The sequence below is a fragment of the Lycium ferocissimum genome, chromosome 9 (assembly GCF_029784015.1).
Source record: "Lycium ferocissimum isolate CSIRO_LF1 chromosome 9, AGI_CSIRO_Lferr_CH_V1, whole genome shotgun sequence".
Lineage (NCBI taxonomy): Eukaryota > Viridiplantae > Streptophyta > Magnoliopsida > Solanales > Solanaceae > Lycium > Lycium ferocissimum.
This window is the reverse complement of record NC_081350.1, coordinates 63,212,973-63,226,118: the sequence shown is the minus strand read 5'-3', so window position 1 is coordinate 63,226,118 and position 13,146 is coordinate 63,212,973. Positions and strand designations below refer to the sequence as shown.

At 37.9% G+C, this 13,146-nt stretch overlaps 1 long non-coding RNA gene across 1 annotated transcript; it reads right to left on the bottom strand.

Moving 5' to 3' along the window:
* Window positions 1-2,380, bottom strand: LOC132031471 (uncharacterized). Its single transcript, XR_009408275.1, has 2 exons — window positions 2,072-2,380; window positions 1-307 (listed from the first exon to the last, which is right to left on the bottom strand). It is a non-coding gene; the product is annotated as an uncharacterized LOC132031471 (long non-coding RNA).
* Window positions 2,381-13,146: the final 10,766 nt, after the last annotated feature.

Sequence of the window (13,146 nt, the reverse complement as noted above, 5' to 3'; positions counted from 1 at the left end):
TTTTTGGTCTACCAGCATTCATCAAAGCTCTTGTCGTTATAGGGGATTTATACAAGAAAGGACCTCGTCAAGAAAAGAAGTGTTATAGGCAACTAGTGGAATTATTACCGCACTATTGGCTTAGTGCCTTCATGGTTGCAATTATCATACTTCAAATAAACTATACTTTACAGCTATGCTCGAAGTGTTTTTTGGTTGCTCATCAAGATTAATCAGGAAACTTATACTTACCCATGCTGCAAAAGTTTTCATTGCTTGTTCCCAATGACCAAGTGAACCAGGCATTTTCTTGCTGCAAGTATAATACCTGCAGAAAACTTAAATGGTGAATCTTGAGATCAAGAATATGATTTCGAGATGAATCTCATGTGCAAATTCAAGACACCCCTGGATATATTGTTGTTGCTGTTGTTGTTACCTTTGTCAAGATAAAAAGAAGTTCAAACTTTAAAATCACCATAATCTTCTATTTGAAGAAATTTGTTGTGCAAGGCAAGGAATTTTTTGAATTGTCTCATGAACATTTTCATAACATAAATGTACACCTTAAATGTCTCTGACCTGCATAACTATCTCACAGTTCCCTTGATCTGAATGCTGGAAATTTATTCAGCCAGTCCAGCAAGAATATATGGATATCAATTGATGCCAGAGAAAAACGAAGGCTAAGCTTCAGCTATTTGGTGGGATTAAATACAGCTAATGCTTAATCATTTCATTGGTTCTTTTTCTTTTACCAGTTTCTTGTATCACCAATACTGTACACTGAACTTGTATTTGAGCATAACCAGCCTATTCCAGCTAGAGATTCCACGAATAGGGCATTTAATGCCACAATAGATAAAAGATATGAAGTGGTAAGTTCATTCTCTTTACTCATATTGTTCTAAACATGTTATCATAATCAACCCTTCCTTATCCTACCGAGCATAACTTTATTCCATGATTGTGAATTTCTTCTAAGACCTCGAATGATACCCGATGATATGCTAGATGATGCAAGACTTTTTTGTGTCCCTCTTACACATTTAGTAATGGAGCGAGTGGACACTCTCAAAAGACCAGTTCCTTCAGTCAACAATCTTTCTCCAGATACGAAAGCAGGAAGAAGTAGCAATATAAGTTGGCATGTTGGTACTATACTTGGTAATAACTTAAAAATATAGTAACAGAAGAAAAATAGTAGTACTTATTTTCGAATCGATTTCCCAGGAGATTTGTTAATAGATGTTTTGTACAATCAAATTAGATCATAACTAACATTCTTCACCTCATGCTTGAATAGATTTCATAAAGTCGAATTGACCAACTTTTGTTGAATGCTCAAGGCTTCCCGCCTTCATTATTTCTCTTATTAAAGTGAAGCTTTTGTTAATAAATTTTTCCCTAAAATCGTTAACCTTTACTTACCCTTCATCCATTTACACTTTCATAGATAGTGATTGCCTTTGTATGATCCTGTTCGATCTGCATTTAAGGTCTTATCTAGAGAAATTAGGACATTTATTTTATCAAAGAACCCTAGCAATGATTCAAGTATAGATAATTTGTCCAAAGTGTTTTGTATTCTCTTTCCTTTAATACCCTCATCACCCTCACCTATGACATTGATTAATTTAGGTTAACTAGAAAAGGAAATAAGACAAGACTTCAATCTCGAAATTACTGTTGATGCAATGTTTAGCTTTTGAAGCAGAGTTACTGAAATTCAGAACATGACACTTGCACAAACTCTTTATATAATTCTGGTCACGCATATCATCAAAAACTTTACCACTAGCTGAAAGAAGCAATATGCCTTGCTAATGAATAGGGAATAGGGTATTCAGTTTTATTAAGGAAACGAAAATTGATTTGTAGCTAATGCACCTAGATGTCTATTTCCAAACATGGAATGAGTAAATCACACAAATTTTCTGACATGCATGTAGAGAATAAACAAGAATCTACACAATAAGAACAAAAACAGAACAACAATACCCAAAAGGAATATCAACAAACATAAAGTCGGAAAACTGAATTACCTACAAAGAAAGTGCAACAAAAGAAGAAGGTTGCAGAAAATACTAACAAAAAGAGCTCGTAGTTTGAAAGGGTGAGGATTTTTCAATACTCAACAGCAACGACCAACATCAAATACCCATTACCAAATCAAACCATCGCACTCAAATTTTAACCCAAGAAAAAAAAAACCTGCAAAAACAATTCGAAATATATATATCAATCAGAACAAGGAAAAAATGGAGTGGAACAACAAAAAGTACCTTAAAAATGAACCACTGTATAAACTATAAATCAGAAAAAATTATGAGTATGTTCTGAAAAGTGAAGAGAGGAAGAGAGATTGGCTAAAACCTTATGAACCCAGATGAAAACTCACAGAAAAAAGGAATAGAGATGGGGGTTTAGGAGGTAAAGAGGAAGTGAAGCCAGCTGTCCCACAAAACCAAGTGATGAAACACGTGTCACCAAATATAAAACTAAGACCGCTTACTGAAATTGTAGTGTTTTTGACCTTTTTATCCCCGTTGACCCTTTTTCGAGGTCATCGGGCGGGCTTTAGTGTGACTTTTGGAAATTTGAGCCTTCAAGTGAGATATGTTTGACTCAGAGTTGACTTTTGGATAAACAGACGTTTTTTGAGATTTCATCGATTTCGAGAGGTCCGGATGACCCTTTATGACTTAGTGGGATGTTCAGTTCGGTTCCCATTTGAGAGCTTTTTGGGACTTGGGTTGAAAAGTTAGCTTTAGGCCATTGGGGGTTGACTTGGTCAATTAGACCTCCGTTTGAAATTTCGAGGCCACGGATGAGTTCGTGGTGCGTTTTTATGTGTGAATGCGTGTTTGGTTTGTGTCTGTGGGGCTTCGGGTGATTGTCAAATTTCGGGATTGGGTTTGTAAAAAATTAGAGTTTTCTGGTATCTGATGTCCGCCGTAGCTCCACCAGATCAGCCGTAGCGGACCCTCCACAGCGAGGGCTAGGTGCGCTACAGCATGCCTGAGGATTTTGAGCGAGGTCGCCACAACGGATAACAGCGGACGATTATCCGCTGTGGCGGATGCGTGACAGCGAGAGGGGGGGGGCGGCTGGCCGGCTTTCTTTGCGTAGCGAACAGAGTACCGCTGCAACGGACAGAGTACCATTGCAGTGGATGATGGGACCAGATTCTTATTTAATGCTAAGTTGAAACCCTTTCATTCCCCATTCCAAATATTATTTCTCCTAGGCAACTTTGAGGCGAATTGAGGAGGCTTTGGGCAGAATTCTCTTGAGAGTAAGTTCCCTAAGCTTGAAATCTTTCTTTTACATTCCTTAAGCTTGAATCCATGCTAGAAATCCATTAGAATCTAAGAGGGAAGATGAGTTTTGATGATAATTTCTGGAAATGGGTTTTAGACTTCCTAAATGGAAATTGATGATGACATTGACTAGTATAACCCTAGAATTTGATGAATTCATTGTTGTTAAGCTTATTTCTTCCATTTTTAGTGATTAATTTGAGGATTAAAAAGTTTGGGTTCATACCCAAATTTGGGGGTTTCACTTTAAATCCGAATTAGGCTTAATCTTGAGTTATTTTAGCAATGGAATAGTGGGTTTGATCATCTAGATCATGAATTGCATATTTCACCTTCCAATTTCCCATTTTACCGTTGTGGGTCCGTTTCCCCAAATTCCATGAGTTAGAATTTGACCTGAACTAGAAGTATAGCAATATGGGTATCGTTCTTCTTGATTTCTAATGTAGAACTCGAATATGATTAGACTTTGAGTATTTGGAGGCGCAAAGAAAGGGAAAGGCTAAGATTTGACGATTCGTCGCTCCTGTTCGGCATTCCAGGTAGGTTACGACTTACCTTATAGTTAGACTTCGGTTAGCAAAGCATATGTAGAGTTAGCGATTGTCAGAGAAAGCATGTTACACCTTCGGGTATGAAGTTGAGATGGACTACTTAGGTTGGTATTGTTGTTGACTATGGCTTGTCGCCTTGTTGCGTTCGATTGACTTGTTGCCTTGTTGTGATTTATTGGCTTGTAGCCACGTGAGTGATTCTAGACTTGTTGCTTAGTGATTTACCTTATGATTTGGAGATCTTATTTTATCATGTCTTAATGTTGTTAGGAAGGAAAGGAAAGTTATGATATTGAGACTGTTATTGTGATATGTGTCCATGTGTGGCACTATTGATTTGATATGTTGTCATCATTCATTGATATCATGCAATGTACTCATTCTCATCTTTCATGATACTCTGATATGAATACTTAGTGACTTATCCATGGCTGTGAACCCGTATCACTCAACTATTGGTTATTGACTTGTGAAGAGGAAGGATTTGATAATGATCTTGATGTTGGGATATGTGTCCATGTTGGCACGGTTGTCATTGATATACTCTTGTGGGCATTGATATCATACATGCATTCATACTCATATATTTGGATCGGGTTGCGCGCCGCAACACACACACACACACACACACACACACACACACACACACACACATATATATATATATATATATATATATATATATATATATATATATATATATATACATATAATGGATCGGGTTGCACGTACCGCAACACTGACTGGGATTAGGGTTGCACGTTCCGCAACACCGACTTGGATCGAGCTGTGCGTCGTAGCAGGTACATGGACTTCGTGGGTCCCCCATGGGTCATGACTGCCGAGGCGTAGATATCATTCGTCGGGAGCATGTGTAAATCATTGTATTGCATTGCATTTATATTTCACTCATACATCTGATTTCTGGTAGTGGTTACTTACCGTATCGTACGGTGCCTGTGAGTATTGACTTCCTAGTTGGTTACTGATTTTTTTTTTAAAATTAAATTTTCAGAAGGTAAGCCTTCTGATCTGTTATTGAATAATTAAGGAGTCTACAGCAGAAGAATAAAAATATAACTTGCTAACCATCTTGAGGAAAAAATCACCCAAGATGGTTTTACATTTTGCAAAGTAAAATAGAGCCTATAGCTAATAAAAATTCTACTCATGCTGAATTCTCCTAGTTTTGATCCTTAGTGAAGGAATTTGTGCTTTGTCCATGTGGAGAATCTTCCTCCACTCTTGATGGTAAGTCATGAAAACTGTGATACTCCAACAGGTCTTCAACTTGAGTAGCAGTGTTTGCCAAGAAATCAGCCAGTTGTTTGCCTTCTCTAAGTATATGCATGATCTGCATGTTCAGCTGCTTCATGTTGTGCTGCATCTGCTCCACTCTTTCTATTAGCTGCCAAGGTATTTTCCATGCATCCTGTAATATATTCTTCAAGGCTAAAGAGTCTGTTTCTATTTGAACATGCTGCAAACTGTGTGCAAGACAGTATTGTATAGCCTCCTGAACTGACACTGTCTCAGCCTCCATGTTTATTGCAATGCCAATGTTTTTAGCCTGTGCATAAACAAGATCTCCCCTGTCATCTCTAATACAAAAAGCATATGAGCTCAGACCTGGAGATCCTTGTGATGCACCATCAGTATTACATTTGAATCCCTGCTGAGGCATCTTCCATATTACTTTGCAGTAGTGAAGTTTTGGTTTATAATGGCTCAGAAAATCTATTACTGCTGGCCAGTCTGGTAGAACCCTTCCTAACCATAGACCTTTCACTCTGATTAGGTGGAAAATGTACTGTTGAGCTTGATAAACCATCCTGCTGTAAGTACTACGCCTTCCATACTTGTTTGAGTTCCTCCTTTTCCATATCTCCAATAATAGGATAGCAGGAATGGCCTGAAAAATGCTTTGCAGCTTGTGAGAGGCAGTTGTTGTCCACCATAATGTGATGACTTGTTGCAGTTACAGCCCTTCTATATTCAAACCTGCACAAGAAGCAAAAGCGCTTCCAAAGCTTAAAAGCTGTTGGAGATGTTAGAAAAAGGTGGGTCATTGTTTCTTGCCTGTACTACTCACAACACTAGCATCTTGATACAATATGAATATGCATCCTTTTGAGATTGTCATCTGTGGCTAGTGAAAGTGCAAGAGGGAGGGGGAGGGGGGTGAATTGTAACTTTTTCGTTCAGATAGTCGACTAACTGAGAACACTAGTCGACTATATCGTAATGCAGTAATAAAAATGCAGAAATAAATTGACACAGATATTTTATACTGGTTCAGATTCAATGTGAATCCTAGTCCAGTCCCCTTGGGTTGCAAGGGTGTTCTCTACAGCTCTTTGTAAATGTTTTGGTACAATGGTTTGTTTGAATGGAGCTCCTACGTCTACACTCAAACACTCGAATTCTTTTTGATACAATGCCTCACAAACTATTCTATATCTCTCCTTTCTTTTTTGTTTACACTATATCACTCAAGAATACAATGTTTGTGAAAAGTAAAGCAGAGAACTTGAGAGTATGAGACGACTGTATGTTTTTCTTTGTCTCTGGAGCCTCGAATAAATAGTCTTCACATGTTTAGCCGTTAGACTCTATTTTTACAGAGATATCAACCCAAAAGTTTTGATCCTCGAAAATTAGGAATATTTGAGGATCCTAATTTCCAAGAATAAAGCAAGAGCTTATTAATACTTATAATGATCTTTTCCTTCTATGGTATCAGCCTGGTTGGCCTTCTATGGTATCAACCTGGTTGGCAGATGCTTCTTTCCTTGTGCGTTGTTAATGAGAAATAAAGGTTGTACAGTTGCTTTCCTTGTGCGTTATTTGCCTTGTTGGAGTAGTACTTATTTCCTTGTATAGCAGATCTGATTTAATGCTTGACTCACCATGATTGTGCTGATTTAAATGCTTGAGTAAAACTGATTTTGTTCCAAAAATACGCAGTAGCCTATCTTTAATTCCTTTCCTTATGCAGCCGACTTGGGCTTGCCCTTCTATTCAGCCGACTGAACTCCTGCTATCCATTGGGTTTATTTGTCCGATCCATTTGATTGATCCTTTGAGTGTTGGTACCTACACAACAATTTTTCATCATTAAAATCATAACACTAACAATCTCCCCCTTTTTGATGATGACAAAAAAAATAATTACTCAAAGTGAGTGTAGGTGTAGTCAACTTCCCTGTTTGATTTCATGCTCCCCCTGAATAATGGAGTAGAAGACTTCTCCCCCTGAATAGTTGACTGGTCCAGACTGGACTCTTTCTCCCCCTTTGGCATCAATCAAAAAGAAAGACACACAGCAAAGGCCATAATAACAATATAACAAACTATAGGTGAAGCGATAAGGGGTTAGATTATAAGGCTGAACGATCAGCCACAAGCTGTAGTCTACGGATAGTTAAGCAAAAAAAAAACATAGTCAAGGTGGACTAATGCCTAAAACAAAAAAGATTGTCTTAATAAAACAGGACAAAACATCATTAATCCTGCTCCCCATCAGATTGCTGTTGCTCCTGCTGCTGTTGAGCAAAGGGCCGAAGAAAGTACGCTAAGGTGTTAACCATAGCTTCCTTCATGGCATCCAGAGTTGCAGTGAACTTAGCAGGAAGACCATCAACACTACCTTGCAGTTTGGTAGCCAACTTGCCTGCTTCCCTTAAACCACCATCAATCTTGAGATGCAGTTGAGCAACATCAGCCCCAGTTTCTTTAGAGACATCCCTGACTTTTTCAATATGAAAATGAGTGGACACAAGGAGATCCTTGAGAGAGTCAATTTTGTCATCAAGGACTGAGAGCTTAACAAGAATATCAGAGGGATGATCAGATGGGAGATTGGAGGAGGAAGTTTTGGATGATTGGAAGATAGGAGGACAGGGTTGGTCAGGTTCCTTATCTACATCCTTTTTGAGAACCCATACATCATCCATACATACATAACCCCTGCTAACAAATGCTCTAGAGTCATAACATTGTTTGTTAAAAATAGGGGGGTGGTCATCAAGATTAACATGATGGGCTTCCATAATGCGAGTAATGAGCATACCATAGGGCAAGTTGGTAGGATCAGAAGCAGAGTCTAACATATGGTTCATGACTAGGGAGGAAAGGTGGACCTTACGCTTCTTAACCAGACAATAAGTGAGAAAAGTGTCACGCTGAGTGAGGGTCGACAAAGAACCTACACGAGGCAGTATAGTAGAAGCAATAATGTGAGCAATCACACGGGTCTCAAATGACAAGTGTTTAGGGCCTAAGTGAGGGGGAAGGGAACCAGTTGAGTTAAGAGAAATGGACCATTTAGCCTCTTCATAAGTGACCTCAAAGTCAGATGGCCAGAAGTTACGGGACAAGGCAGAAAAACCAGAGCTTTTGATATTGAACATTTCATCAAAACTAGAGTTATCAAACAGAATACGAGTGCCAAAAACAAGGGTTTCAAGTTCATCATCTTTCGTAGCTCTAAGATTAGCATAAAACATGCGAATATGATGTTCATAAACACGATTAGGTCCATATAAGAAAAGATTTACCCAACCTTGAAAGTCAAAAAACTGCTGGATATTACAATGTAGTGAGGAGATTACATCAAAATCCACTATTCGACCATAAGCAAAAGATTTACCTTTAAGAGAGTGAAATAGATCAGAGTTTGAGGTGGACCAGAAATGGCGACGGTCAAGAAAGGCATTTTCATAGTCGAACTTAAATTTCTTGGAAGACTCACCACACGCTTCAGTTGCATGGTCACGTTTGCTCGAAGAGCGAAGAGACAACGAATTTGTAAAGTTGTGAGGGAAGGAATCAGAGCCATCAGATTCGACATGAACAGGGGATGATGCTTTACCTTTGTTTTTGTTTCTCGTGCTTTTGCGAGTGGAGAGAGAGGAAGGTTTCGGAGTTTTCGCCATAGATTGGAACAGAGGAAAACTGTTGGGTGAAGAATGAAAGAGGAATGGACGCTTTTAATGGTGATTGTGAGGAGATGGAAGAGTCATGGAATTGAAAGGGTTTTATGGGGAAGTGGAGAAGATAGTGGGAGAAGTGACAAGACGGCAGAGATGATGATGATATTTATTTAAAAATGAGAATTAGGGAGGAAGTATGGTGCGGTAATCAATGAAAGGACAGAGGGAGTTTCAGAGAAGGAAAATTAGTCAATTTACCAAAAATAACATAATTATACAGGTTTATCAATAATTCCTAAAGATTCTCTAAGCATGCAAAATCTTTCCTCAAGTAAGGGTTTTGTAAAAATATCAGCAAGTTGATTTTCAGTGGAAACAAACTGTAATTCAATCGAACCCTTGATAATATGATCTCTAATAAAATGGTGTTTAATATCTATATGCTTTGCTCTAGAATGATGCACATGATTTTTTGATAAACATTTAGCACTAGAATTATCACAGAAAATTTTAACAGGCTTAAATAATAAATCATAATCACTTAGTTGATGCACCATCCATAGTAGTTGAGCACAACATTGCCCAACAGCTATATATTCAGCTTCAGTAATAGAGAGAGAAACACATCCCTATTTTTTTGCTATGCCAGGAAATTAATGCTTTTCCAAGTAGTTGGCATGTACCACTTGTGCTTTTCTATCATCCTTATCTCTGCAAAATCGATCGAAAAATCGTTCTAGATTGAAGGGATTAGTTTTGGGATACCGGAATCCATAGGAAATGGTTCCAAGTAAATATCTAATTATTCGTTTTTACAGCACTAAGATGAGATTCCTTAGGAGCTGACTGAAAACGAGCACATTTGCAAACACTAAACATGATGTCCGGGTCGACTAGCAGTAAGATATAGTAGAGAACCTATCATTCCTCTATACTTAGTTTCATCATCGCGCCTTTACTCGTGTCATCTCTCACATGGAACATGTAGGACTCATAGGAGTTTTCATAGCTTTAGCATCATTTAGACCAAAATTTGTGAACAAGCTCCTTTGTATACTTACTTTGACAGATGAATATTCCTTTGTCCGATTGACGGATTTGAAGCCCCAAGAAAAATGTTAGTTCTCCCATCATACTCATTTCGAATTCACTTTGCATGAGATCGAAAAATTCCTTACCGAGAGATGGCTTAGTACTTCCAAAATAATATCGTCTACATAAATGCGTATGATTAAATTTCCAGATGAAGATCTTTTAATGAAAAGAGTTGTATCGATCTTTCCTCTAGAGAATCCATGTTCTACTAAAAAGGTGCTTAGTCGATCATACCAAGCTCTAGGAGCTTGTTTAAGACCATATAACGCCTTACTTAGTTTGAACACATGATATGGGAATTTAGGATTTTCAAAACCAAGTGGTTGTTTAACAAAAATTTCCTCTTCAATAAATCCATTTAAGAAAGCGCTTTTAACATCCATTTGAAATAGTTTAAAACCTTTAAAAGCAAAGATAAGCAAGTAAAATTCGAATAAATTCTAACCGTGCAACAGGGGCGAAAGTTTCATCATAGTCGACTCCTTCCTATTGAGAGTAGCCTTGGGCAATCAGTCGAGCTTTATTTCTCACAACTTCACCGGCTTCATTCAACTTATTTTCGAATACCCATTTTGTTCCTATTACTGATCCTTTTTCAAGCCTGGGAACTAGATTCCATACTTTATTTTTGTCAAACTGATCCAATTCTTCTTTCATCGCCTTGATCCAATGATCATCTTTTAAAGCCTCATCTACTTTCTTAGGCTTGAGCTGAGATATGAGTGCTAGATTTGCATTATTTTTGCGGGAAGCTCGAGTCTTCATTCCTTCATTTATATCACCAATAACAAACTTTTTAGGATAATCAGGCTCACTTCTCCATTCGTTTGGAACATGTCCAATCGTAAGGTTAGTCGACTCGTCAGCAGAGGTAGTTTCTTTTAATGAGAGACTTTGATCAGTTGAGGTAGTAGTCGTAGTGACTGAAGACTGGTGGACATCATCATCTGCAAATTTTTCTTTCTCGACCAAACGGTTAGTGTCATCAAAAATAACATGAACAGATTCTTCAATAGATTTAGTGCGTTTATTAAAAACTCTATAGGACTATTATTCGAGTAACCAACAAAAATACCTTCGTCACTTCTAGGATCAAACTTACCAATGTTGTCCTTTCCATTGTTGTGCACAAAACATTTGCACCCAAAGGAGTGAAAATAGCTAATATTAGGTTTCTTACCATTCCATAGCTCGTAAGGAGCTTTCTTTAGAATGGGTCGAATCAAGCACCTGTTTAATACATGACACGGTTTGCTTCTGACTTCGGAAGTGATATGGCAGATTATGTTCTAAAATCATTGTTCTAGCCATGTCTTGTAAAATTCTATTCTTTCCTTCAACAACGCCATTTTGCTGAGGAGATCTTGGTGACGAAAAATTATGCGCATAACCTTGTTCGTTGCAGAAATCCTCAAAGGCTTTATTCTCAAATTCTCCTCCATGATCACTTCTTATGGAAGTAATGTAGTAGCCTTTGTCACGCTGTACTTTCTCACAGAAAAACTTAAAATTCTTTAGAGTATCATCCTTATGAGCAAGAAATATAACCCAGGTAAAACGAGAGAAATCATCAACAATAACGAAAGCATACCTTTTTCCTCCAATACTAGCAGTTCTAGTAGGACCAACTAGGTCCATGTGTAGAAGCTGCAATGGTTTAGAAGTAGATACAATATCTTTGGAATTGAAAAAGCTTCTTGTTTGCTTACCTTTCTGACAAGCATCGCAAATATGATCTTTTGAATAGTTTATTTTAGGCAGGCCTAGGACCAAATCGTGTTTGGCTAATTTTTCAATTAGCCTCATGCTAGCATGTCCAAGTCTCTTGTGCCAAACCCAAGGATCTTCTCCCATAGATGCCAAGCAAATATGTCCAGCTGGACTTTTAACAGAATCGAGCACATACACATTTCTTGTTCCGCCGAAGAATTTCTTTTCCGAGCTTTTGTCTTTCTATAACACGGCCAGGTCTTTTTGAATCTTACCTCTAAGTCAGAATCACACAATTGACTGATACTCAAGAGATTATATTTGAGTCCTTCAACCAGATAAACGTTAGAGATATCACATGAATTATTAAATGAAATAGTTCCTGTACCGATTACCGTTCCTGTTGAGTTATCACCAAAAGTGACTAGTCCTCCATCAAAGTCAGCAACTGATTTGAACAGGCTTTTGTCCCCTGTCATATGACTGGAACACGCACTGTCTAGATACCATTTCCCTTTTAACTTCTTCTTGTGATGTTCCTGCAAAACAAGGTAGTTACTTTCTTTTAGGTACCCAAGCTTCCTTGGGTCCTTGAGGGTTGGTGCTTTGATGATCAGTCTTGGTTTTCCATATCCAACTTGGAGAAGGTGTATAACGAAACCTACACTGAAAATATTTATGGCCCGTTTTTCCACAGCAAAAACATTTTTGTGAAGAGTGATTTTCAGAAAATGATTGAGCAGTCGACTTATGAAAGTTTCTTGGAGACTTCCTTTCAGTGGTTTGAAAACTTTGTTAGACTGATCTGTCTCCTCATAATTAGTTGACACATCTTTAGAATTATCAGAGGCATTTCTACTATTGATAGGTCTTTTCCCAGTGGACTTGTTGTTATGAGATGATTTGTTAGATTTAACAGAGCTATGACTGGTGGACTTGCGCAACCCATTAAGTTGCAGTTTCAAGTCATCAACTTCTTCTTGAAGAAGATCCCATTCTATTTCAACTACTTCTAGTTAAGTTCCCAGTCCCTTCGTTCCCTCTTAAGCTTTTTATATTCATTAAACACCCTATTTAAATCCTCGAGAGTTTGGTCAAGCAACTCTTGAGTTTCGCTACAGTTGGAACAGTGATAGGGTCTTACCTCGTTAGTTTCACCAATTGCCATGAAGCAAATGTTTTCCATATCTTCCTCATCATCTTCAAAGACTTCATCGTCACTCCAGCTGCTGAATGCTCGTTGTTTTTTATAATTTTTCGATGGTTTCCTCTTTGCATCAGGGTATTCAGATGCAATATGTCCATATTTTCCACATTCATAGCATTTTTCATCATTTCTTTGAACGGCGGAGGATTTACCTTTCCTGAAATTCGAATTTCCTTTTCTATTGTTTCTTGATCTTCTCATAGCTTCAATTACATGCCTAGAGATCATAGCCACTTCTTCTTCCTTGAACTCATCATCAGATTCTTCAGCCAGTGACTTGAAAGCAACCATTTTCTTCTTTTCATCCTTTCCGATATCTTTGAATATGATTCTTTTCAAAGGCC